At 38.8% G+C, this 27,792-nt stretch overlaps 1 long non-coding RNA gene across 1 annotated transcript; it reads right to left on the bottom strand.

The window, feature by feature from the left end:
* Positions 1 to 295: 295 nt before the first annotated feature.
* On the bottom strand, positions 296 to 27,738 carry LOC134285547 (uncharacterized). The gene is made up of 2 exons (XR_009996462.1): positions 23,281 to 27,738; positions 296 to 21,702 (listed from the first exon to the last, which is right to left on the bottom strand). It is a non-coding gene; the product is annotated as an uncharacterized LOC134285547 (long non-coding RNA).
* Between the last annotated feature and the right edge of the window lie 54 nt (positions 27,739 to 27,792).

Here is a 27,792-nt window from a genome sequence, read left to right on the forward strand (position 1 = left end):
AATCCCAGAAAGGACATACCGTGATATTCACCATCGCTCACGCAGCACAGAAATCCATCGCAATATTTATCATGTATATATTCATATATATTCATAACATATCATTATTCATATTTTCAATATTTATCCATTACTGTTTTTTTTTGTTTTCATAATAATAATTATTAGTAGATTTTTTTTTTCTTCTTCTTCCTCGTCATCGTGTGTCGTCATGTTGTTTTTTCTTTCTGCTTCTTTCCGCTGATACTGTTGTTTTTTTCTTGTTTTCTGTTTTGTTTTGCGGTTTTCCATGTTGTTGTTTTGTGTTTGTGTGTGTGGCTTATATTGCATTCCTGTGTTTTTTTGTCTTGTTCGCACTGCACCTCCTGTTTTTGTTATAATTTCGTGTTCGAGTGTGTTTGTCTGTGTTTATCGTGTGTCTGCAACTATTGTTTATTCGTTTGGTTCAATCTACGCTGTTGTTGTTGCAAATGCGATTTTCGTTTCTGTTTTTTTTAGTTATAATCCCCTGTTTGTGGTTGGTTTTTGTTGTTCGTGTTTCGCCCAGTAGTGCGCGTGCGTACCTTATTCATCTCCCTCATATTTCTTTGTGTGTGTGTCTCATTTACCCCTCTTCTTATCGATTGTGGCAGTGGTGGAATCAGAGTATTTTTTTTGTTTAGTCGCTAAACGTTCACGCACATTCCTCTCGTTTTTTGTTTGTTTCGTATCGTGATCACGATTGCACAGTTGATAATGGGTTTTCGTTCGTTTTTGTTTTGAATTTTACCGCTAATCGTTTATGAACGAGCAGGTGCTGTTTTTTCATGTGTGTATGTATGTTTTTTTTGTGAATGCTTTAGTTATTTGTTCGTTATGGGGAATTTCCGTTTATCTCTGTTTTACACTGATTATTGGTACATACGGTCGCCTTTCGCGTTGTTCAACATCTAGCTTCTGGGTTTGTTTTTCTTTTGCGTTTGTTTTGCCATTGTTTACACATGCATATTAATGTCTTTGAAAGAGAAAGAGGGGATATTACAGGAGTGCTTTTGCGTGACTTTGTTACAGAGAGTGAGAGAGATAGTAAATCAGTATTTCGTTTTCGTTTGTGATTGTGTGAGAAAGTGATTCGAGGAAAGAGCTGAAATCATGTTTCTGGATGATATAAGTTCTGTTTGTTTATCTTACTTGTTTGTTTTGTTTTAGTTTGATCAATATGCGTATGTGTTCGTGTGAGTGTGTTTGTTCCGCTATGATGACTGTGAGTGTATAAGTTTTCTGTTTTCAGTGATTACATTAGACTATTTGTAGTATCTTACTTGATGACTTGGGTTTCAAGAAGGAGCAATTTCATTTCTAAGGAGAAGGTTGCTTGATCTTTTTTTTTTTCTAATTTTTCTTGGATAAATAATCAACAATCAATGACGGTTTTGTAGTAAATATTTGACTTTTTTTTCTTAGAGAAAAACATAAATAATGGGAAAAGGAATTTGATTTTGTCTGATTCAATCATCGATAAAGAATACAGGAATGGATCAACAATTAGTATCGTTTATTTTGAATACAACTAGACGAATGTTTTTTTTTCTTTCTCACGGATTTGTGGTTTCTTGTGGAACCGTGTTGAATTATAGTGAGATGAACATTTTTTAATCGATTTTTTTTGACAGGGCGCTTGCTGTTACATAGGTCTTTTATATTTTCATGGTATTTAGTTTTCAGTGTGTGTTTGTGTATATTCAATGATGGTTGCAATTGTTTATTCTAGCGTTTCTTCGTGTGTTTACTTTTACTTACAAAGTGATTTTCATTCTATGTTTAGTTGGTTTCATATTGCAATGATATTTTGTGTACTTATTTCTTGAAATTCCATTTTCATAAATTCATGAACCGCTTTTTTGAATGTTGCTACTTCAAATTCGCTACGCAACTGAAATCCACTGTGGAAAATTCAAGATCAACAAAAAAACGTAAGCCGAAAACCGTGCGTGAGTGAAACGTCAAAAGCCAACCGATTGGGTAAACCGAAACGACGTACAGATGGCGCTGCGTGAGTAGAGTTGGTATAGCCGTGGCAACGCGCAACGCATTGACAGGCGCGCAAAAGCGTCAACTTTGTTGTGTTTCATAAACCGTGCGTTTTTACATGGCCATCTGCGTTTTTACTGCTACTGGTAGTGAACTGAAAGGACAATAGTTCATGAATCACGTTATCAAAAGCTAGTTGTTGGTTGTTTACGTGTGTATTTACTAAACTCGATTTTTTTTTCGAGTTTTTACATTTTTTTCCAAGGACTCGATTGATCAAAATTGGAGAAACGATAGTCGAAACAATGCTTTTTTACTAACTCTGGGAATGCTTTGTTTACACTAAAACGTGTGTTTGTGTATGTTCGTGTGTCAAACGAATTGTCGTTTCCTACCAAAGAACTGATTCGAGGTTTCATGAATTGTCCTATATATGATAACCGCATTTTTAAAAATTAACTATATAATCATAGGCTACCGTCTTCCACGCGCTTTACCAAGTATCTAACACCACATGCTGATCAGCATCAATATATATAAAATACCCCGTACCCCCTCTTCCCACCCTATCTCGCTCCTCATGCTCATCCGCGCCCCTTGATTACTGTCGATACTTGTGTTTACGCGGTTGTTTAGTTTTTACTCTAAATACAGCTACTCAGTTTGTTTTCTTAACTTTTTTTTTCTTGTTTTTCTCCAATAGAATTAATACTTGTGTTTCGTCGCGCTCCTTCTGATCTAATTACATCTTGTGGTATTTTGGTATTGTATTGGTTTTACTGGTGCTGCTCTGTCGCCTCACCGGTAGGTGTCTCTCGTTTCGAAGCGGGAAAAATCCCCAAATTGTGATAAATACAGAGTTATGTTTGCGTGTATGTGTGTGTGTCTATGAATGTAGATGTCGCGTCTGTACGTAATGTATGTTTGTATCACCATTTTTTTCAATTAATCATAAGACGATTCGTGTTCTGTTTTCTTTTGGTGGTGCTGCCGCTGTTACGAACCAAACTATAGGTGGCGCTTTTTCTCAGTGGGTGTAAGTGTGTATTGCTGATGCTTTGGCGCGTGTCTTATATAGGAAAAGCGTCCGTCAAAAAATTCTAAACAGTTGCGTTTGTCTTGGTTCGATTGTTACGGCGCGTTGCGTTTCGTTTTTGGGCTGAAAATCATTCCAAAAAACAATCTTTGAAAAGCTTTGAGTCATTTTTGGCTATTTGGTTTTCGGTGTTTAGACGTTTGGTTTTGTTAGAATTGTTGCTGCTTACTTCTCCGGATCAACTGAAAACAGTGCGTGAATTTTACTGAGTGTCTTTTGTTTGTGTGCGCGAAAAGTGCATTCATTGTTTTCCTAGGGGGATTTCCGCTTGGATTCAATTGATTCTGATTGGTTCAAAGATAGTGTAAATCGATATCAAAAAATATTTGATTTTGTTTTAGGTTTTTTGCTTCGACGAACTTAGCCTTTAGCGTGTATGTAATTAACTTGTATGTGTGTATGAGTGTGGTAGTTTCTCTCTCTTTAGTTAGGTTTTTTTCGTAATGTCCATCGTAATGATATGCTTTATGTTTATGTTTCACGTTTCTCTCTCTATCGCAAATTATCCGATTATCATGTTTACGTTTATTTCTTTACGCGTTTCAAAATTAGAAGCTTTTGCCCTTACCATGTTGCAGCAGTTCTTTAATGTTGTGATGTTGTGATTTAAGTTTTTTCAACTAAATAGTATAAAAAAGTATCACAGCGGCATTCGATCGTGAGTGACAACAAGATGATACTTCTGGCTGTTATGACCTTGTGGTGACCAGTGAATAATGATGTTGTTGAAAGGAAACTGGGCCCATAACCTGCAGATGGAGTTGAATGTCTTGCGCAATACGTTGAAAAGATTTTTTTGAAGGTTTCTACTAGAATAATTCACCCACATTTTGCATCCTAAATTTCTCCAGTAGTTTCTCAGTAGTTCCACCTTGAATTCCTCTATGAGTTTCTTTTGAGATTCATCCAGGAACTACTTTGTTGATTCCTGGAGAAGCTTTTTCCAAGATTCTTTCAGGTAAGCCTTACTTCTCCTAGGTGATATTTAGTAATTCCTCCAGAGCTGGTTCTGGTATTCCTCGAGGGGTTCATTCTGACACTTCTCCTAAGATTCCTCTTAGCATATTCCTGTGATTCCTGTAGATAATCTTGTAGCTTTTTCGCTTTCTATGAAATTCCTTCAGAATTAAGCCTTAATAATTTATTGAAATTTGTTGAAACTTGTTAAGAAAATCCTTTGGCATTTCGTAAGAATTTTGTGTGGATTTAGCAGAGGATTCTCTTAAAACTTCCCCCGGGGTTTCTTCGGTAAGTCCACCAGAAATCACTCCGGAGATTCTCTAGGAATTTCTTTGGGATTTATGTTTAGAGTTCCACCAGGAATCCCTCTATGAGTTTCTTCTGAGATTTCTTCACGAATTTCATTCCGATTTTCTTCCGGAATTCCTTTAGAATCCACAAGAAAGTCCTTCTTAGATTCCTACTAGAATGTTTTTGGAATTTAGCTAGGTTTTAACCAAGTAATAGTCTTGAAATCTTTTAAGGTTCACCCAGATTTTCATGCTGAAATTCCAAAAGTTCCAGCGTTTTTTTTTTAATTTCTCAGATTTTTTTAAATTCATCTAAAACTTCTTTCTTGTGTTACTCCAGGAACTTCTGCTGGATTCCCCAAGAATTGTCTTCGTAATTTCTTCAGAATTTCATGCAGGATTTCCTTCTGGCAATCCTCCAGAAGCTATTTCTGGTAATTTTCAAGGATTTTGGGAACCTTCCAGGAGTTCTTTCTGGGAACCCTCCAGATTTATTTTTCTTGAAATCCTGAAACAATACCTTCCCAAGTAACAATTCCATCGCTGATTGGTTTTGTTTGATTTTTATTAGGGTTTTATCACAGCAATAATCAAAACTCACAGTTTTATGACTACTTTTATGAAAACCTTTGGTGAAATGTTTTATAGAATACTTTAAGATATTCATAAAGCCAGATTTTAAGAGTAAACAAAACTCTCCGATATGTGAACCTTCTGGCATTCATTATTACCACAATAAAACTGTTCAAATTCTCAACAGATGGCGATCCGTTTGATTAGAAACGACATCTTTTGGTGGAAAAGCAGAAACTACGACACTGCTAGGTTTATTGCGGTCATCATAAAAGTAAACTTGCTTTCGTATTATTTTCGCTAATTTTGGTCGTCGTCATATTGAAGAATTAGTTGACGTGAATGGAAAATAGTTAATTTTGCTCAAATAAGCAATGAATTGATTGAGTTTGCCGTCGTTTCCATAACATGCTCACATAAATAAACTCTTTCAGCTGAGTTTTCTTGCGATTCGAGATAGTTTTACTAAATAAACAAATTGATTTATTTCATTCCAAGATGATAATATTCATTATTTTTGAAGCGCATGTTTCTGCAACTAAAATATTACTTTGAAATGGTCGCTTTCTACTTACGAATGATGTGTGCTCCTGAATTTTACTTGCCATCGAAGAAACTTTTCTGCATCTTGAGGTGTCATAGTTTTTGTTGAAAAAAACACCAACAATCATCATAACCTGTTTTCGTGAATGGAAAATTTTTCAACTAAGTTTTAAAACAGTTTTATTGCTACTCTTATTGTGGTTTGCAAAACCTCTCCGAGAGTGGTCCACTTAGCCGGAAGATGCTCTTAAAGAGGTTATCAAGAGGTTTTGATGTATAAATCAGTTTTATTGCAAGTTTTATAAAATTGGGCATGAAGATCTCTTATAGAGCAGAACAAAACCATAAATGTTACTTGGGTTGTGGAAGCCCAAACAGATGTTTCTTTTGAGAGTCATCCAGGAGTGTTTTCTAGGAATCTCTCAGGAGCTCCTTTTGGAGTTTCCAATGAGAATCTTCTATCAACTTTTTTGTTCTGCGAATTCTCCAGGAGTTCTTAGTTTGAGGCTTTCTGGAATTCTTCTGGGAGTTTTTCTCGAGTTCCTTTTTGTGGAATCTTTCTGGGGTTTCTTTTTGTTTTAAGAATTCCTTATGAGAGTCCTTTAAAAGTTCTTGAGGAAATTCCAAAAACAAATCCCAGGATAGTTCTCAAGAAGGAAGTTAAAGAAATCGTAGACTTAACCCCTGTAGGAGCTTCTGAAAGACTTTCTGAAGAAATTTCCCAGAAGGTTGCTGGAAGAATGTAGAGGAATCCACTGTAATGCAGTGCGGTGGTTCCTTACCACAGTTTCGTCTCGTACTGCAGTTGGCAAAGAAAACAGCCCTAACAGATAGACGGCTCGTGTCCGGTTCTCCACGGAGGATCGGTTGGTTTGTGATTCTGGATACCTGAACTCCCATGCGAACGAGAAGGGGATGCTCCGAAAGTCTGAGTGTCTAGTCCCGTCTTGGGACCAGAACCGAGCAGTGCGGTGCTCAGGCTTTTCTGGTGTATACTAACTGTCTAACGGACCGCGAAGCCCAAATGGCTGTAGATAAGTGGATGGTGTATTGCTGAGGTATCCACGGCGTGTACGTTTAGAAGTTATGTAGCAATGCGGAAGCTCGATCCCGGCGGCTTCAACACGAGTGGGTCTTTGCCGTCCCGTAAGAGTTTGTATTGTAACACAATGAAAGAGGTGCGTGCAGGACACGCGGACCCTACCGAAAAATAACCGTGTGACCAAAGTGACTCTTGTTCTCTAGGAGAGAGCCATTGGAGGTAACAACGTAGTTAGGGACCTTTTCATCTGGCCAAATCACTTCAACAAATTGCTTGGCCAACTATCACCGCCCATGTGAAGAGATCCTGCTAAGGTTACAAAGCTAAAGCAGGTCACCACGTAGTGTCCAATGGGGTAGAAGTTGAAGTTGAAGGCTCTGCTACCCCAAACAACTGTTACGGGCACAGTAGGAAGGGGAGCTAGTCCAGTTTTATTTGGCGACCCCGCCTGTGAAGGCAAATGTAGAGCAAAGACTACCTGCTCTAACTGCCGCGCCGTGGCAATCATTAGCCTACCAACCGTGAGTGCCCTTCCTACAAGCGGATAGCGAATGATCTCAAGTAACAGATTGACCTTAGGCTCTCATTCCGAGAGAAATAGCGAGAGAAGCGAGGGAAAGTCATACGTTTATTCCGTTAAGACTAAAGTGCCCCACACAATACATACGTTTGCGTTCCAGGCTTAAGTCCCTAGCTGGTCACAGACTGCCAACCCAAGCTAACCATAACAACAGTAGGCTGCAAAGTCGTCCAAGCAGAACGGGGTGGCCGAGCGGATGAACCGCACTCTTGTTGAGAAGGCTCGTTCTATGATGTTCGAATCAGTAAGCGGTTTTGGGGTCAGGCAGTGTAAACGGCGGCTTACAAACGGAATCAAGGCCCGTCAACTGCGACCCAATCTGGAGTTACTCCGTGGAGTGTGGGAAATCAAAAAGCCGAATATTTCGAAGTTACGTACGTTTGGATGTAGTGTATTTGTGCACATATCGAACGAGGAATCTTTACTGGCTGTGGTCAAAACGGCTATCTTGTGTTGAAGAAGTATCAGATGAAGAATCAGTGGACGAGTTTAACAGTTTTCGTGGGAATAGTGATGCTGCGACGGAGGCAGAAGACAATGCAAGTGAAGGATTTCGGGATGAACCAAGGGAGCAGCGTCAGCAGTGCTCACCGAAATGACACGAAGTGGAAAGACGCCTTAGAGGATCGGAGTCTGACGAAGAATGAATTGCGCATTGATCGACATGTGAAAAGCGGTTCGATGCGTATAAGCCAGAAGCAATATCTGCAGGTCGATTGCTAACCAATTTTGACCTCCATGGAGAATCGGCTGAAGCTCCACCATGGTGAGGAAAAGAGCCGAACCACGGGCACTGTATTGTTTTGATTTGGTACGGGATTTTGACGTTTCTTGGCCATGTTGTTTACAAAATTTCTAAAAAAGTGAAAAAGAAGGAGAGAATTTCATGCAGTGCCCTATAGGAAGCCAATGATTGGATGTTAAACCTACGCAGCCATGACTACAAGGCTGAACTTGGTTGCTTCGGTAAACTTTTTCAGCCAGTATCAGAGCTGCCCGACGGATCTTAATTGGGAATATCTGAAGCAAATTTTACGTTACTTTAAGGGATCGTTGGACGTGAGCCTATTTTATCAACTGACCCTGAATGCTGTAGCGGTAGAAGTATATTGTGATGCAGATTGGGTCAACGATGTTGCCAATAGGCTACTAACCGTGTTTCTTTTTTTAAAGTGTTTGGTTGTACGACAGTATGGATTACACGGAAGCAGCAATCTGTGTCTCTCTGTTCGAATGAAGCAGAACTGGCGACACTATGTGTAACGGGTTGTCACGAGCAGTGGTTGATGAGCCTGATTCGTGACCGTTGTTATGATCGAGATCCCGTTGTATTCTTCGAGAATAATCAGCTCAGTCTTCGATGCGCATTGCTGAGGAATCCAAGGACTTCGGACGTCTAAAACTTGTGAATGCTGAGTTCCATTATCTCCGAGATCTGATTCAACAGAAAGTGATCGTACTGCAGTACCTAACAACACTTGATCAGCACGCAAACATGATGACAAAAAGTATTCCTGTTTTGGCGATTCGGACGTTTTGTGCGTACCAGTACTAGGAAGGTCATCTATGATACTAAAAAGGGTACATGAGTTGCCTTCACAGCGAAGATTACTGTGACCACTAGTTTGGCGGGACTATGGAGGAAGGTCAATTCTATCCGTGGGGAGAACATACATGCTGTGAAAAAACTAAGAGTAAAGAACAGTTTTACCAATGTTAAGGTTACTGTCGTTGAGGCCTTTGCTTATCTGCATGCCAAGTCATTGGCGTAAGTGAAGTTCTGCTATTCAATTGAAGACGAAAGCGACGTTTGTCCAATAATAGGCTACCTACTACACTGGAACCTCTTTTTATGCACATGGCTGGGATTGCATAAATTAAAAATGTGCATAAATTAAAAAAGGCATAAAAAGAGGGAAATTTATGCATAAATTAAGTTTAGGCTTTAATTAGAGAATCTAGTTCGCGAGAACATGTCTTGCTCCTGGGCAGTTGAGGTGGGGCTAAGGGGGTTTCAAGAAGGTTCCCAGAGAGCCCAAAAAAGGGGGTTCCAAGGGGCTTCAGGGGCGTTTTAAGGGGTTGTTTTGGGGGACTTGAGGAGCCTTTTAAGGGTGTTCTGTCAAAATTTTTGGTGTTTTCATGGGATTACGGGGAGTTTCGGGGTATTTCAATAGTATTGAGTGAGTTTCAGGGGCGTTCCAAGGGGCTTTAGGGGCAATCCAAGGGATCTCAGGAGCCTTCAAAGGGCGTTGAAAGAGGTTTGAGGGGCGTTTTAAGGTATTTCAGAGTCTGCTCTGAAGCTTCCTGAAATGCCTAAAAATTCCCCGTTAAACCCCCTGGGGACCCCATGTAATGCACCAGAGAGGCTTCGAAACCCCTGAGAACTCCTCCGTAACGCCTCTGAATCCTCCTAAAATGCTCTGATACGTCTTGAAATGCCTCTTAAATCTCCCTTAAACCCCCTCGGACCTCATGTAACGCATCTGATAAGCTCCAAACCCCCCGAAAACTCCTCCGTAACGTCTCTGAATCCTACCTAACAGGCTCTGAAACGTCCTGAAATACCTCCAAAATCCCCCTTAGACCCCATCGGACCCTATGTAACGCACATGAGGGCTTTAAACCCCCCAGAAACTCCTCCATAACGCTTTCGTAACGCTTCTTAAACCCGCAGAAAATGCTCTGAAACGTCCTGAAATGTCTTCAAAATCCCTCTTAAAACCACTTGGACCCCGTGTAACGCACCTGAGAGGCTCCAAACCCTGCGAAAACTCCTCCGTAACGCTTTCGTAACGCCTCTTATTTCCGCAGAAATGCTCTGAAACGTCCTGAAATGCCTTCAAAATCCCCCTTAAACCCCCTCGGACCCTATGTAACGCACCTGAGAGGCTCCAAACCCTCCGAAAACTCCTCCGTAACGCTTTCGTAACGCCTCTTAATTCCGCAGAAATACTCTGAAACGTCCTGAAATACCTTCAAAATCCCCCTTAAGCCCCCTCGGACCCTATGTAACGCACCAGGCCCCAGGATTTCGGTTTGAACGAGTTCAACTGCGCCCTCCGCCATGACACTGCACAGTGACAAAAACAGAATCCGAAAGCTTCCAAACTCATTATAGGATGCTTCCAGAATTCTTCTGGGATGGTTCCAGATCACTTCTTAAGGGATGCTTTCAGAATTCTTCTGGGTTGGCTCCAGATTCCTTTAGGATTGCTTCCAGCAACCTTCTGTGTTGCTTCTGGAATCATTTTGGGATGTTTCCAAATACCTTATGAGAAGCTTCCAGAGCCCTTCAAGGATGCTTAGGATGCTTCCACAATCCTTCAGGATTGCATCCGGAACCCTTCTGGGATGCTTCCCGATTCCTTATATGATGCTTCCAGATTCATTTTATGATGCTTCTAGATTCCATCTGGGGTTCTTCCAGAATTCTTCTGTATTGCTTCCGGAATCCTTCTTGAATGCTTCCAAATGCCTTATAGGATGCTTCCAGAATCTTGCTGAGATGCTTCCAGGAAATTTTTGGCATGCTTCAAGATTCTTTATGGTAACTTCCGAAATTTTTTTTTGGATGATTCCAAATATCATATGAGAAGCTTTCTCCTGGGATGCTTCCAGAAATCTTCTCGAATGCTGCTAAATTTGCTTATTGAATGCTTTCAGAATCTTTTAGGTGTGCTTGTATTTTTTTTTATGAGAGGCTTCCAGAATCCTTCAGGGCTGTTTCCAGATTCGTTCTGGGATGCTTCCAGAATTCTTCTTGTTTGCTTCCGGAGCCCTTCTGAGATGCGCTTTTTCACAGTTGTTAAATAATAGTTATACGGCATCCTCAAATAATCGTTTACATATAATTAGGTTATGGATACCGTGTTTACATTGAACAAGCTGTGTGGTTGCCCCAACACCGTCACAGCTTCAAGCTGAAAGAATGTTCTTTAAACAGCTACGAAGCACTGCTGTTTAGAGTATTTGGCAAAATTAGAAAACGTACTGTATAAAAGCAGCTGTGGGACTCTTATTCGATTTGCACATCTTCCGGCAAATCTTCCGGAGTTGGATTAAAGTGCAGTAAACGCAACCCAAATGATTTCACAGCACAGGGATGGATAGCTGTGAAGTATTTGTGTAGTAGCTATATATCCCGCTTGAAGTTTGTTTTGACAATAATGTTTACATCCGACAAGTCGTGTTTGTATTTATACCAACAGTTTCTTTATTACAGCTTCTAGTTGTAATGATATCGCATAACGGCCTTCAAAGCGCTGCTGTTTTGTGAATTTGTCAGTTTTACTGTATAGGAGCAGCTGTTTTGTTATTCGATCTGTTCAAATTTTAACATCTTCCGAGAAATCTCCCGGACTGAAAACCGAGTTTGCTGGCCGTACGGTGCTTGATTTGCAGCCGTGTACTAGCTTATGGTTTATATTTGACTAGCTTCCCTTTTATTCAGCGTTGACTGCTTCAATTCGATTGTTACACAACAGAAAGCAAATGACTGAAGCTTATAGCGCTGAAAATGTTAGTTTGGTCCCTCCTATATTGATAACCCGCAAGAGATGGGATATCCAAGGGCGTATGTTTAACTTCGTAGCTAACTTCCTACGTAACCGCAGTTTAAGAGGTTTGAACGCAGGAGTTCACCTCATAGGGACCCTAGTATCCTTTGACAAGTATGCCAGACGAGATACAGTTACGCCAGATTGAACATTATTCGGGCCTTGAATGGACGCTTCTCTGAAGCTTCTCTTGGTACTTCGACTAGGGCAATGTGTGTCCCTAGCATACTTTACGGATCTGAGCTGCGGTGCAGAGGTAGCACACCGCGGTGCTAGAAATTCTAGAACGTCAGTGCAATGAGGCCTTCAGAATTTGCTGAGGTGCTTTCTACTGGTTCAGTGTGAAATGCTGTCACTGGTACATCTGGTAGCGGAGGGCCTGTTTACTAAGACAGCGTGGGCCCTAGAAAGTGGCGCAATCTTACGTTGACGATCCTCCCTTTGTAAATCTCTGGAATAATGACATCCCTAATATCAACTGAGGGACGCATGAGGGGTTGGTGTTTGCTCTGAAGTAGTTCTAGATATCTTCAGAGAGGTTGCAGCTTCGACTTGGTTTGAAAATCGGACGTACTCGTCCTCATTATTGCCAGGGATGCGGACGAATACTAGACGTAACACAATACACATACACGTAGAATGTCCAGCACGAGTGGAATTTACAGTGAAACACGGCTGATTAATACGCAAAGTATCGTCCAACAGACATATTGGCAGACAAAACAATGGTGGCTACCAGGAGGAGAGAGCACTTCGAGGAATTGTTTAACGGTAGGAATGGAAGAGCGACAGACAGAATTCGAATCGACAACGACGGACAGGCTGCGGAACCCTATATACAAAAAAGGACACCGACTGGAGTACGCGAATTACAGAGGAACAACACTTCTCAAATCAGCGTACAAAGTTTTGTCCGGAATTCAGTTTAACAGGCTGAGGTCGTCAGTAAATATCAGGCGGGTTTTCGTGAGGGCCGATCAACGACGGATCAAATGTTCACCCTGCGGCAGATTCTCGGTAAATTTCAGGAGAACATCTTGCGGACTGCAAAATGGTGACTCAAGAAGTTGCGTCCAACGTAGCACTGGTTCGCACAAGTTCCTACCTCATGCTTCTACGGGACAAAAACTGCCAGTTAAGAGTAGGGCACTGTTGTCCTTCTGACTTCAGCTAGATTGAGGAGGTAAGTCCCTAGCGTCTGTTCATCAAGAACATCGTCTGTGTTGGCAAACAGCTACTGGTGGAACCTATACCTAAGATGGCAGCCCCATCACAGTGAATAGGAAACCTTGAGACAACAACCGACTGTCCCCGAGTCTCTACAAACCGTTCAAGAGACCAACAACTTGCAGACCCATCATCTGTTTATCGATTTCAAGGTGGCGTACGATTCAGTAGTGAATAGAAACAAATTATGGCAGATTATGATCGAACATGGTTTTCCGGCGAACTGAAGCATAGGGATGCTCTTTCGAACTTACTGTTCAACGTAGTGTGAGATTCGATCTCAAGTCCTCGATATAACTAGCATGGGCTTTAACCATCACACCCCGAGCAGGAGAAAATAGCTGAAGAATACCAAACTCAGGTATGGAAAACCGAATACCTACAACCTGAATGAGGTATTTAGTAGCCCTGCATAACAGGTAAAATACCTAAAATAATAACTGGTGAATATTCTGTACATAACACGTGAATAATGACGTCAGGTATGGCAATACCTGAATAATAATCGACGATTTTTCCATACAAATATTGATTTTTCCATAACTGAATATTACCTCAAACAGTCCTCAACACCAAACCAATAACTCGTTGACGTATTCTATCAATATCTAAAAAATACCAAAATAAGTTATTTCCAATACCTGGATAACCAACCAATACCTTGTCTTGGTATTATACCTGACTTTGGTATGCTCTAGTTATGTGTCAGTTATTCGTTCCTGCTCGGGATCAGGACTGCTAAACGAATCTGCTAGTAATCAAATAAAGTATCCTGTAGGATAGGATATCATCCTAAAAGTTTTGCAATATGAATCACACTTTATTGGGATTTCCCTGAAAACCAAATAAAAACATCGTGACTAGGCCAGTGACGACTCATGTTCAGGTTGTGGTGGGCTACATCACGATATCTAAAATCACGTTTCCTTACATTGAAACACCATCGAGTTGTCACTCAATCATAATTGCCAATTTGCTTGCCAAAAGCAACAACTGGCAACCCTTCCCAGTTAATCGAAGCCCCTGCAACACGTTTCAGGGTTCTATCGTGGTTTTCTAACTGCTTCGTAACTGTTTTGGCCCTCGAAAGCATAACAAAATCTAAATTGGTTGAAATTCATGCTCGTAGTTTGAAAACTGGCAACTCTTGATTCAAATGACTGAGATCGGTTTCGCAATGCCGTCGCTGTTGGAACTTCAACTGAATGTTTTGTTTGTGCCTACCATAGGATGCGTGTATCGGACTATGTAGCGCTCTGTGTTCGATTATGTTCCATTGATTACATCAAACGTCGATATATCCAGGGGACCTGTGTGTACGTGTGGGGGATTTTAATCTTCTGGACTGTAACTGTATGAGTACATTATTGTAATGCGTGTGTATGATGCGTTCGAATGGTTTACCTTATTTTTTTCTTAAAGACGATACATCCTATTTTGGTGGTGCTTTGGGCTTTTTTCCTTGGTAACAAATTTTTCCTATACATATAAACATAAAACCAGTCAGAGAGTAGGTATAGGCGGTATGAAATTGGTGGCAGTGCTACGCCACCACCAGTGCCAGTGTTGCCAATGCAGCTTTCGTTCTGAAGCTTTCCGCGTCATCCATCAGAAGCGGTTTCGTTCTCGTGGACTTGAATTCAGGTTGTAAATACTTACTTGAGTCGTTTTGTTTAGATCGGGTACCTTTATTTTTAAATACGAGTGTATAGCGGATTTGTTTTCTCAATTTTTCGTTATAAATTTTACTGATATAAATATATGCGATTAAACTTTTCTTCTTCGTTCGGTGACCGATCGTGCGTTCCGCTTGGAATCGACGACGACGGTGTCTTGCTTCTCCGATTGTACAAAAATTAACCGATAAAAGCTTCTTTTCAGGACTTTTTTTTTGGGGTTAGTAGTGGGTCGGCTTGCCGCGGTGATAAAAATTGTCTATTTTTCTTCTGTATGAATGTATGAGTGTTTCTCCTTTCCGAGATAAGTAAGGGCTACGATATGAAACGGTGATATAACGGCAAGCCCAGGGTGGTTCTTTGATAAGGAAAAAATCGAAAAAGAAACATACGTTTACAGTGCTGACGGGTAGGCGATGGCAATTGTAACGGCGCGTTACGACCAGAGCGTTAATGATTAATCATAAATTTAATCATGATTAATGATTAATGATTATGATTAATCAAAATCATTAATCATAATCACAAAAAAAATCTCATTTAATCATTAATCATTAATCTTAATCACACTGTTTTTGCAATCTAATCATTAATCAGTAATCATAATCATAAGAAAAAATATTAATCAATCATTAATCATTCATCACCAAAAATGATTCATCATATAAAATATATGATCCAATTCAAATTGATTCAAATGCTGTTCTAAGTAATATAATTTATGATTCTTTTTTCAAAAATCTAGCGGACAGAGTTACCCTTTACTTTTGAAACTTCAAAAACACGTTCAACAATAAATATATTTTAATCATTTCCAGTTTTTTGTGATTGATTAATCATGATTAATCATGATTTTTAATCAATGAGCCATTTTTAATCATTAATCATAATCAATAATCACAGATAAAACCAAATTTAATCATTAATCATAATCTTTAATCGTCCTAAAAAGCAAATTAATCATTAATCATAATCAGTAATCACCAAAATTGGAATTTTAATCATCAATGATTAATCATGATTAAAATTTTTATTAATCATGAACGCTCTGGTTACGACAGTGTGTTGCGAGACATTGGCGAATAGAGAGCGAGCGAAAACGATGGTTCAAGAGAGAGAATTTTTTTCCTTCTCCCGAATGAGAGACACCTGACTGCTGCGACGGCGCTAGTAGAGAGCTTCGGGCTTTCGTTGACGTTGGTTTGTTTACATTGCATTTCGACGAGGTTTTCAGATCGTTTCCATTGTTTTTGAGCGAGTGATCGCGTGTGATTCACTAGCGTTGTGCGAGTGCAATATTCGACGACGACGACGATGCAAACAAATTTTGGTATTTTCTAGAGCGAGTACAATGTTGCTGTAATGTCTTTTCTTAAGAAAAATGTAAATGTAGTGCGGGAAGAATCCATGTAGCGGTATTGAAGGTGAGTGAACTGCGTCGTTTAACGTAACGGTTACAAACGGGCACTAACGAATATCGTGATACCTTATGTTCTATTTACACACTTCCGAAGAAACAACAACGGAAGGAACAGCTAATTCAGACCATAAACTCCTAACTTTGAGAAAAAAAAACTAGTCTGCCCCTCTCAAGCACAACAAATCCATACTCTTTTGTTTAGTGTTTCACAGATTGTTTCCTATACACAGCAAAACACAAAATTCAATCGTGTCAATCATAACCTATAAAACCTGACAGAAACTGTCACTTCAAAACGGTGTCGTTTCACTTTTTTTTGTGTTTTAGCATTTGATACCCATTTGATTAAGTATAGTTTCTATCGAATTTTCCCTATCAACGAATAACGAACGAGAAATGTATTTACAAAATGCTCTTCGGTATGTTTCTGCTACTCACTTGTTTTCAACACGCTTATATCCATGTGGGTATGGGTGTGTGTTTGTGTATATGTGTCTCTTTGTGTAAGCTGCACGAGTCAATGGAAAATGGTAAATGGTGTAATAATATTCCGATAATAATAGTAACAACAGTACGATTCTAAAAATTTTTTCGGCTAGAATTAATAGTGGGTTTCCGTGTTTTTTTTCTTTTTTTTTGATTCATATGCACGTTTTTTCCACACATGAATGTGTGTGTATGTGGGGATTTACTAACAACGAAGTCGTTCCGACTCTGATATTCCGTTTTTTGAACTTTGGACACTTATTAACGATGATGAGTAAGTTAAGGGAAGGAGTGTTAGTACTTAGGGGTTTCCATTATTCGGGGGAAAAGTTTCCTAAAGCGAACCGAGTTAAAAAATCCAAACGAATTTAAGTAGTTTTGGTTTAAAGAACGCGCTATGAATATGATTTTTGTATTAGCATGCTTGTGAGTATGTTTGTCTGCCTGTATGAACAAACGTATGAACTGTTTTAGCTAAACTTTTGTAAATGGAACCTTCGTTTTGTCTAATTGGTTCACTTGGACTCAGGCCGATGGTACTTTATAGATTTCATAATGAATTGACACTTGGATTCTACATTGCTAGACCAACGGAGCTGCAAACACTGCTCAATGGAGAGTTGTTCCAGTTGCTTTTAGGCTAAGGTTATTTTCATGACGATCTGTGGGAGCGATAAAGAGTTGTTCAGAGATATTCTGGCAGCACTTCCCATTATATTAATGTCATTTCTGTGTAAATCTTCTCTAGCATTCTGTGAAAACATTTTCGAGTTGGTAAGCAAAACTTCCCACGCTTCTGTGAGAAGGTTTTTGGATATTTTTTAAATCTGTTATAACGAGATTTTTAGCCCTAGGCTAGTTCATCTTGGGACCCACGTCTTACTTCCCTTCCGAAGGAAGAACTCACATTTTGTGAGTTTGTCGGGAGAGGGATTCGATCCCAGGTCCTCAGCGTGACAGTCACGTGCTTTAACCATCACACCAGGCCGCTCCCAAGGTTTTTGGATGTCCTGCGGGTAGCATTCCTATATGCAGGTTATTGTATACTTCTTCAGAATTTCGTGAGCAGCTATTTCGTACTGCAATACGAAACGTTTCCAGGCTTATTCGAGAAGTTTTTTTTTGCATTTTAATGAAAATTCTTTGTCAAACTTCTGTAAGAAACATTTCCACACTAAAGAAAGCAGTTTCAACGGAGTTTTTTCTCGTTCCAGCATGAAGCATTACAGCTGATGGAAGTCAAAACAGATCCAAACAGGTGAGCTTGTTCCACTATATTAATACTTCTAATTGAACAGAGTACCGAAATCTTTTCATGTATTTACTAAACAGATATTGAAAGTTTTCTCGCGAAAGGTGTCAGCGTTATCATTAGAGTTTCATGAAGAGATCTGTATGTAAGATAATGAGCAGAATTTTGCTAGAAAAACTTCTCCATATATGAGAATTTAGTGTATTTTCAGCAGATTTCTCCTCTTTGACAAGGGATGTTCTCAAAAACTTTCATGACCAAGAGAACAAAACCTACCGAAAAAGTCACTTTATTTGAAGGAAACTTTTCATTTTTCACCAGGATTCAGTAAGATTTTTTTATAGTCCTTGTGAGAAGCATTAAAAGTTGTTGCAAAAGCTTTTTTATGCATTGTTGATGTTTTTTCTAGAATTTTAATTAAATTTCCTCAAACATTTGTAAGAAGCTTTCACAGGTATCAAGGCAAGGGTAGTGCGAATTTTCCGAGTGGAGAAGAACGTGTTTCTGGAGTTGGTCTCGAGAAGGAATTCTTTCAAGGATTTCTCCAGAAATGTTTCCATGAGCTCCTCGAAGAATTTTTCTAAACACTCCTTCAGAAATTCTTCCAAGAGTTCCTCCAGGTATTCTTTCAAGGATTAGTCTTAGTTTTCCTCCAGCAATTCTTCCAAACACTTCTCCTTATTCCAAGCATTAATCTAAACATTCATAGATTCCTTCAAAATTCTTCCAAGGATTCCTGCAATAATTCTTATGAAATTCTTCCAAAGATTTTTTTAGAAGAATTCCTTCAGGAATTCTTCCAAGCATTACTCCAGAAATTCTTCCGAGAGATCATCCAGGAATTCTTTGAAGAATTACTCCAGAAATTCTTCCAAGGATTCCCCCACGAATTATTCCAAAGATTGTCAAGGATTCATCCAGGAATTCTTCCATTAGTTCCTGCATGAATTCTTTCATTGTTTATTCCAGAAATTCTTCCTAAGGTATCTCCAGAAACTCTTCTTTCTCCAGGAATTTGTCTCCTCCTCCTCTCTTCCTCCAGGAATTCGTCAAAAGATTCTTCCAGATATTTTTCCAAGAATTTTTTCATGAATTCCAAGTAGGGTGACAATGGGTATTATCGGCAGGTTTGTTCTCTTCGTCATGGGGGGTTTTTGTCAGCCAAATTGCCTGAAACTTGGCTATATAATTCAGCTTAGTTGGGAAGGATTTGAGACCAACTCTGAGTTCAATAGGTTTAAAAAAAAAACCCCAAAGACGAAGAGAACAAAACGGCCGAGAATAGGTAATTTCCCCTATTCCTTCAGAAATTCTTCCAAGAGTTTCTCCAGGAATTCTTCCAAGGATTAGTCTTGGAATACTTTCAAGTTTTCTCCAAGAATTTCTTTCAAAGATTCCTCCATAAAAATTATTGTATGGAATTCTCTGAAAAGATTCCTTCAAAGTTCTTGTTAGGATTCCTCCAAGAATTCTTCCAAGAAATGCTACAGAAGGATTCTTCCAGTTATTCTTCTAAGGATTCTTTCAAAAATTCTTCCAAAGGATTCCTGCAGGATTTTGTCCAGCGAATTCTCTAAAAATTCTTTGAAGACTTCTTCTAGAATTCTTCCAAACATATCAAAAAGAAATGTTTCTAGGATTTCTCCAAAAATGTTTTCAAGTTACCTCTTCCAAAAATTTCTCAAAATTTCTTCCAAAAGTTCCTCTAGGATTTTTTTTTGAGGATTAGTCTAGAAATTCTTGCAATTTTTTTTCCAGGAATTCTTCCTAAAACTCCTTTTGGAATGATTCCGAGGATTCCTTTGAAAACATTTTCAAAGATTCCTTCAAAATTCTTCCTAGGATTTGTCCAATAATTCTTCCAAGGATTCCTCCAGAAGTTCTTCCAGAAGAACCTAATCAAGGAATTCTTTCAAGTATTACTCCAGAAATTCTTCCAAGGATTCCTTCAGAAGTTCTTTTACTCCAGAAGGATTTATCCAGGAATTCTTCCATGAGTACTTCCTTAAAATTCTTGTAAGGATTACTTCAGAAATTCTTCCAAAAATATCTCCAGAAACTCTTCGAGGATTCACTCCATAAATTCTTCCAATGATTCCTGCAAGATTTCCTTCAAATCTTTTCCCAGGAATTCTTTTAAGGATTTATCCTTGGATTTATCCAGGAATTCTTCTAATTCTTTCACAGATTTCTTTAAGAAAATTCAATGTATTTTTACGAATATTTCCAAACATATCTGTAATAACCTACAAAAATTGGTTATCATATTTTAAGCATGACGAAAAAGGCTGTTCCATAAAGGAACCTTCTCAATGGATATAAATAAGTCTTACGAACGCACTGTGATATAGATAACTTTTTTATTCACCACATCTGCTGCAGCATGCATCCGAACCACTCTCGCAGTATTCACTCTTACTCTCTGCTGGGAGTATTTATGGTTTACGCAAGAATTTCAATTTATTTCTAAATGAATACTTCAAGATTTTTTTTCGGAAATTTCCGAGGATTTCTTCCGTTGATGTGTACAGGATTTTTCCGCCAAGATTTATACCAGGAATTGTTCCAAACATTTCGGAAGAAATTATTCCAGAGGATTCTACAAAAAAAATTATACATTTTATTCCTATGATATCTCCAGGTGTTCTATGATGGTTTTGTTTTTTTGGAAGTATTTCATGATTCACTTCAACAATTCTTCCGCAAATTTCTTGAGAAATTTTTCCATGTCTCCCTCCATTAAAAGGTTTGTTTTTTGGTTGTTCATAGTTTCCCCAAAAAATCTTCCAAAGATTTGTCAAGAACTTCTTCCGAGTCCAAGAACTTCTGCAGAAATTCTTCTTATATTTTCTTCTGAATTTCTTTGAGGATTTTTCTTAAAATTCCTCCACAGATTCCTCCGACCCCGGAGTTTGTTTCTTCTTAGATTTCACCACCAATTATTCGTACTTTCCCTCCAGTTGGATTCTTTCAAAACTCTTTTATGGTTTTGTCAAGGAATTTTTGTAAAGATTTTTTTGGGAATTCTGCCACGGATTCCTCCAGGAATTATTTCAAGAATGGTGCAGAAAATTTTCTAATAATTTCCCGTATTTTTTTTTTAACAAATTCTCCACAAATCATTTTTTCATCTCCGAGTTTCTCAGATAAATATTTAAAATATTTTTCTTGAAATTTCCTGGAAGATTGCCTGAATGGATCTTTGCAAGTTTCCCTGGATTCATGAAAGATCTTGAAAGACATTCTGTTGGATTTTGAAGATGAAATTTGGAGAAATTTCTGGAGGAATTCGAATGAAAATCAATATTTGCGGGAATCTTTGAAATAATCAATGCAAATGTATCTCAAGAGATCCCTGTACGAATTTTCAGAGAAACCATGGAAAATTTTATGGAGGAAATCTCAGAGGAGCCTTGGTCCGTGGTAGACATTCTGGAGAAATACTAGTGTACAGGTGTTCTTGAAGAGATCTTTGACTGAATTCCCGGAGCGTTGATGCAAATCTCACTGAAAAACATCATGGATGCAAAATTTTAAGAGAAACTTTTGGAGGAGTTCCTGGAGGAATCTTTATAAGAACTGCTAAAGCAATGTTTGGAAGAATTTTTGGAGGAATCCTGGAGGAATTTCTAACAAAATTCGTAAAGAAACTTCTGGAGGAGCTTTTCCAGGAATCCAAAAGAGTATCTTTGAAAAAAAAAATCTGATGGATTTTGGAAAAATGGTTTGGAAAATTTTGTAATGAATTTCTAGAAAAAAAAATCTTGGAAAATCCTTTAAGATCCAATCCCATCAGCCCAGCCCAGCCCAGCCATTTCTCCAGACTCCAGTTAGAGCTGATTTTTTTTCTTCGTCTTCGCTGTAAACCATGAAGCCATTCAGAAACAAGTCAAATCCTTCCAAATCTGCTAGGTCTTCTTTTTCTTCTCTTCTTTTTAGCTTAACGTCTCACTGGAACAAAGCCTACTTTTCAACTAGTGTCTATGAAAACCTCCATTAGCCTGGTACACGGTTTATATGGGAAAATACAAAAAATGGAAAAACTCTAACTCCTGTATACTTTTTGAGTTCCTCTTTGGTCCCATATCAACTGTGCAAAATTTCAGATCGATCGGAAAAACTATATTTTAGCGCCCGCCATTCTTAGTTTTTCATACGATTTACTATGGGGAAATTTTACATCTGCAAAGAAAAATCGCTGGGAGTCACCCCTAGATCCCAAAAAATAAGTCGATGAATGATTTCTGTAGAAAACTTTACTAGGAATCAGACCTCCGAAGACCGCAAACCGATGCGACGTTCGTGGAAAAAGTTATTAAGCCTCACCCGATCGATAAAATGACGAGATTTTATTATTTATTGTTATTCCTTACATGTTAAACAGCATTGGCATGCCGTTCGGTTTTCTGTTAATAACTTTTTCCACATTCCTTAGATCGCTTTGCGGTCTTCGGAGGGTTGGTTCCAGAGCGTTAATGATTAATCATAAATTTAATCATGATTAATGATTAATGATTAAGATTAATCAAAATCATTAATCATAATCACAAAAAAATCTTATTTAAGGACAGACTTGTTAGAATCCCAAAATGGCCGCCACAATGGCCGACTTTGGCACCTACTCACGATTTCGAGGGCACAAATCTCTTCGTAAACAAAACCAGTGTACCTGCGCTTTTAATTTTAAGCTAATTTCAAGTGAGCAAGAACAGAATAATGAAATGCATTGTTGTTTGAAGCTTGCTTCTTGAGATTTGTGCGTCTGAAGTTTCGATGCAATGTTGAAGCGGGATTTCAAGGCGTTTGTCCTTAATCATTAATCATTAATCTTAATCACACTATTTTAGCAATCTAATCATTAATCAGTAATCATAATCATAAGAAAAAATATTAATCAATCATTAATCATTCATCACCGATAATGATTCATCATATAAAATTTATGATCCAATTTAAATTGGTTCAAATGCTGTTCTAAATAATATAATTTATGATGCTTTTTTCAAAAATCACCCGGACAGAGTTACCTTTTACTTTTGAAACTTCAGAAACATGTTAAACAATAAATATATTTTAATCATTTCCAGTTTTTTGTGATTGATTAATCATGATTAATCATGATTTTTAATCAATGAGCCATTTTTAATCATTAATCATAATCAATAATCACAGATAAAACCAATTTTAATCATTAATCATAATCTTTAATCATCCTGAAAATCAAATTAATCATTAATCATAATCAGTAATCACCAAACTAGGAATTTTAATCATCAATGATTAATCATGATTAAATTTTTTGTTAATCATGAACGCTCTGGTTGGTTCCTCGTAAAATTTCCAACAGAAATCATTCATCGATTTATTTTTAGTGGCTAAGGGGAAACCTGTGGTGATTTTTCTTTGAAAAAGTGATTTTCCCCATAGTAAATCGTATGAAAACTTAAAATGGCTGGCGCTAAAATATAGTTTCTCCGATCGAGCTGAAATTTTGCACAGTTGATATGGGACTAAAAAGGAACTCAAAAAGTATACAGGAGTAAAATGTCTTTCAGTGTCCCACTCTAACCTCCATATAGTAAATAACTGAGAGCTTCTCCTTCTAATGACAGTTTTTTTTGCATACTCAGGCATCAAGGATGGCCGAATGGAGTAGAACGTACCTCTGGAGTGGCCTTCTAATATTTCTAGGTTTTTGTGATTCTTTTTTTCGGTTTCTATTACGGGGTGTGAATTGTGTCAATTCCCTTGTTTGTCCTTCCCCTAGCAATCATCAGTGACAGCCAGCACCATAACGAGGTTGTCAGGGTGATGCTGCCTCATTGAGGAGGGGAGATTTGGTGGAGCATGTCGCCCTCATCGTGAGGTTCCGTATTATGCCAAGTGATTATACTGTAGTTCGCTAATATGGCTGGGAACGGATTGATCCAGTGAGTTACGCAATACATTTACACCTATAAGAAGCTGTGTCAAGTTTTTTTTGTGATGCTTTATAAGAAGCTTCTCCAGGTTACTGTAAGAAATTTTTGGCGGCCTTCTATGAGAATCCATTTCCATCTATGAGAAGCTTTTTAAGGCTTCGATGAGAAACTTTCTCGGGCCTCTCTGTGGAAAGGTTTCTTATTCTTCTGTGGGAAGGTTTCTCTAGCATTTTTTAGTGCTTCTGCCAGTTTCATTTCCAGATTTCTGTGAGAAGCTATTCCAAGGTTTTCTGAGAAACTTTATCATTATCGAGAAGTATTGTCTGACATTGACAAGTCTCTTCAGAAATCTAGGGGGCGGTTCGAAGCTTCTCCTGCCTTTTTTTTACAAACTTTTCAGGAGATCAACGAAAAACATTTCCAAAAAGTTTTTGCAGACCTCATTGAGAGGATTTTCTATACAAGTTTCTGAGGTTTCTGAGAGCAGTTTTGCAACTTTATTTAAAAATTTTCCTCCATAAAGCTGGCTTACCCTCGTTGAAATACTTACTGTTAACCTTTGTTAGATGTTGGGGTCAATATGACCCAGACAGGCACGCTAAATGTGCATAATGTGATGTTTGGTGCCACTAAATTACTTTCCCACTTTCTATAACTTCACCAGAAATGTGGTCGAGCGTTCTTCTAAATTGTCATTTTTCCACTCCACAATGTTCTTTAACCCAACGGTACAAGGTACAGTCGGTAGCATGCCAAACGCCTGGATACGTTGAAAACTCTCACCATACTCTTTCTTTGCGAATCGGCTGAGCAGCCTAACGCACGTTATCAGTCGCTCCGACGCATAAATTATGTCACTTACCACTGCGCTGGATGATAATCTTCCAATTGGGTCCGGATGAATGTCAATTGATTAACCTTCTTCGGGCATTAAAAAAAGTTACGAATGCATTGGGGTCATTATGACCCAGAAAATCAAACTCCAATTCAAATGACCAAAGTCCTATTTGATAGATAATTTCGTCAAGAATGTGTTGATATGTTGAAATTGTGGTTCCGAGAATATTGGTCACCGGGAAGCTGCTACACAGGGCACCATATCGGACATGTGGAAGAGCACTACATTTTGAAAGTAGTTGTTGAATATCTCGTGTTCTGGACCACCTAGGAGGATACTGTCTTCGGCAAAGTTGCTCAGAACACTAAAAGCTTTCGCATAGAAAACAATTTAGTTCGAAAATCACTCATTGCATGGCGCTAGTGTTCATATGAGCTTCCAGTTCAGTCTTAACGTCGTATATCTCGTGTTCTGGACCACTTAGAAGGATACTGTCCTCGGCAATGTTGCCCAGAAGACTAAAATCTTCCGCACAGAAAACAATTTAGTTCGAAAATCACTCACTGCTGACGCTAGTGTTCTTAGGATCTTCCAGTTCAGTCTGAACGTTGTATATCTCGTGTTCTGGTACATTTAGAAGGATACTGTCTTCGACAAAGTTGCTCAGAACACTAGAAGCTTTCGCATACAAAACAATTTAGTTCGAAAATCACTCGCTGCATGGCGCTAGTGTTCCTATGAGCTTCCAGTTCAGTCTTAACGTCGTATATCTCGTGTTCTTGACCACTTAGATGGATACTGTCTTCGGCAAAGTTACTTAGAAGACTAAAATCTTTCGCGTAGAAAATAATTTAGTTCGAAAATTACCCACTGATGCTGGCGTTAGTGTTCTTATGAGCTTCCAGTTCAGTCTGAACGTCATATATCCCGCTTTCTGGACCACTTAGAACGATTCTGTCTTCGGCAAAGTTGCTCAGACGCCTAAGAGCTTTCGCATGGAAAATAATTTAGTTCGAGAATCACTCACTGTGTGGCGCTAGTGTTCTTAGTAGCTTCCAGTTCAGTCTGAATGACGTATATCTCTAAGGAGCTTCCAGAGCAGTCTAAACGTCGTATATCTCGTGATCTGGACCACTACTTGGCCCTAGTGCTGTAATGAGCCTTGATTAAGGGCGTTGCATGTATCACGATCTAGATCGCTCAAAATGACAACTGTTGTTGCAAAGAAGGATATCCAGTTTGATCAAACGGTAGTAATTCTCGCGTTTTGAACCACTCCGATGAAATTGCCAGATATTCACGGTCATCAAAAAACTTTAAATTAAGAACTTCGTAATCTACAGGTTTTTCAGTGGTCACTCCCGGGAGCAATCTATTAAAGAATTTAAAGAGAAATCTCTGGAAGCATTCTGAAGGAATCCCTCAAGAAACCTAGGAAGGAATCCCGGGAACTCTCCATGAAGGAATCTTGAAAAGATTTCTGGAGAAGTTATCAAAAAATCTCAAGATTTCCTGGAAGAATCTTGGGAGAAATTCCTGAGAGGATCCTGAACGAAATCCCTTCAGGAATTCCGTGAATAATCAATACAAAACTCGAGGGAGAAATCTATGTAGGAATACCTAAATGAATAGCGAGAATACCTGGAAGAGTGCCGGAAGAAATTCATGAAAAAAAAAAATCTCGGTGGAAATCCCAAAAGGAAAATCTGAGGAATTCTCTAAAGTAAATTCTAAAGAAATCTGGAAGTGTTCCCTGCAAGAATTTCGAAAGAATATCAGGGGAATTTCTGAATGAATCCCAAGAGAGAACTTCAAAAAAAAACCTGGAAGAACCCCTGAAGGAATCCATGGGGGAATCCCAAGAAAAAAATAATGTAGGAACCCCGGGATAACCCTTGGTGGGTTTCCGAGAGAAATCCCTAAAGAAATCTCGTGAGGAGTTCCAACAGAAATTCCAGAAAGAGTCCTGGGAGGAATCCCGGAAGGAATCTCTAAAGAAAACCAGGAAGCAATCCCCGATGGAATCGTATGAGAAATCAATGAATGAATCCGAAGGAAATATCCCTGAAAAATCCAGGAATTTTCACAGGAAAGAATTCGTTAGAGGAACTCCCAGTGGTATTCCGAGAAGAATTCTCAGTTATGTACCTAGCCTAGCGACATTTCTAGTGGAACTCATTGAGGGATTCCCAATGAAACTCCTAGAGGATTGACCAATGGAACTGCAAGAGGCATTTCCGATGAATCTTCAAGAGATGGAACTTCCAGAGGAATTTCTCCGAAAGAACTCCTAGAAGAATTCGTAATAAAGCTCTTGGGGAAATCCCCGGAGAAACTACTGGAAAAACTCTGGGGGGAACATCTTGAAGGGATTCGCGTTGGAACTCTCAGAAGAATTCCCAATTGACCTTCTAGAAAAATCCCCGAAAAAAACACTCCTTTCTAGTGAAATTTGCGGATACACGTCAGAAAGAATCCCTAGTGGAACTCCTAGATGAATTTCCAGTGGAAATCTTAGAGGAATTTCTTACAAAGCTTCTGGATTCCCAGTGAAACATGTAGAAGAATGTGGTGAATGTCCACTTAACAGCTCCTGGAGAAATTTCCAAATGTTTGATTTAAATTTTGAAACCTGTTTTAAAATAAAAAAAAACTGAAATCGGAACATTATTGGAAATGCCCTTATTGATGGTGCCCTAAAATTTTGTTTCAATTTTGTCCAAAAACAGGGCTTGTATATCAGTTTCAAGTTTTGAAACAAAACTGTTCGATTTTTTACATAAGAAAAACCTGCTGAATATGTCCAAGGTGCAGGCCCTTAGGGCAACTTCAGTAGCGAGTGACCCTCGGAATCATAACGAAGCACACGCTCATCGAACTGAATGAGCCATTTTATTTGACGTTTCGAACGTCAAATCATCATGAGTGCTTTCGAAGTGAGGTTAGCATTCCTATTCCACTACAAACAACTGTCAACAATCTCCACCATCGAGAACATAACTTTGAATGATTACACTTTTCGTTTCCATCACGTTCTTTGCGATAATATTTAGCTTCCGGAACGATTACCTTCTGTGAAATGTCTTATAGCGATAGGTAAATTTCTTTTGAAGCAATTGGGAAAAAGAAATTCGTGTGCAGCTGTTGTTACCTATTTATTATGTTTCCAGTTCAAAACCGAATTAGCGACATTTTTTCTTTTACTTCCGCTGCTTTTGCCTTGCGTTAAACACTATGTCGGAAGTGGGGCGCTGTATAGAGTACCAGGTGTACAATACAGCGCCCCACTTCCGACATTGTGTTTAACGCAAGGCAAAAGCAG

This window comes from Aedes albopictus, chromosome 1 (genome assembly GCF_035046485.1).
Source record: "Aedes albopictus strain Foshan chromosome 1, AalbF5, whole genome shotgun sequence".
Classification (NCBI taxonomy): Eukaryota; Metazoa; Arthropoda; class Insecta; order Diptera; family Culicidae; genus Aedes; species Aedes albopictus.